Source organism: Lipotes vexillifer, unplaced genomic scaffold (assembly GCF_000442215.2).
Source record: "Lipotes vexillifer unplaced genomic scaffold, Lipotes_vexillifer_v1.1 scaffold1387, whole genome shotgun sequence".
In the NCBI taxonomy this organism is placed as follows: domain Eukaryota; kingdom Metazoa; phylum Chordata; class Mammalia; order Artiodactyla; family Lipotidae; genus Lipotes; species Lipotes vexillifer.
In genome coordinates, this window is record NW_006790426.1 from 295,415 (window position 1) to 296,073 (window position 659).

The 659-nt window shown below is 32.3% G+C and overlaps 1 protein-coding gene across 2 annotated transcripts in view; it reads left to right on the top strand.

Annotated features, from left to right (window-relative positions):
* The window catches only part of GRM7 (glutamate metabotropic receptor 7), a 585,198-nt gene that overhangs the window by 284,742 nt on the left and 299,797 nt on the right, over positions 1–659 (top strand). The gene's annotated exons all lie outside the window — the stretch shown is intronic.

The following is a 659-nucleotide window of genomic DNA, read 5'->3' on the forward strand; positions in this document are numbered from 1 at the left end:
AAAAAAAAAAAAAAAAAAAAAGGAAAAGAAAAGAACATCTAGAGAATGCCACACAACCCTAGTATGTCTAAAATACTATATATAAAAATGACAAGTGCTCATAACGACATTGAAGCACTGAAAGAAAGCAAGTTACAATGCTTTCTGAATCCAAGAAGTCAAATTATGCCCAGTATGGTGTTAATGTCCTTGTATACGTCAAAATTCTAATATTCTGACATATGGTAAACAAGATAACCAGAATATCCAATGATGTAACTTTGGGTGATACAGAGCTTGGTGATATCCAAGTCTTTTGGCAATACAGCAACCTATTCATACTCATCCAGTATATGTCCACACAGATATTTCAGAATTCCAGTTTCTTGGTCAAGTGATTTGTTTTGCTTGAGTTCATTAAAAATATTTAGATGTCTCAATTCCAGTCTCTTTTGGAATCCTAAGTGTTGACATTATGTGTTTCATAAGTTAAGTAGTCAGATTGCAATTTACTCTTGAGTATGTGGATTATAGCATTTCAAATGATTGAATCAATTATATGAATGAGTAGTAAGTGAGCAAATGAATAAATAAATTTGGGGGGGTGTTATGGTTTGCCCTCTTTTTCTTAAAATAGAAGGACTTTTTCCGAGTTTTTTCTTGGTGAATGTAAGCAGGAA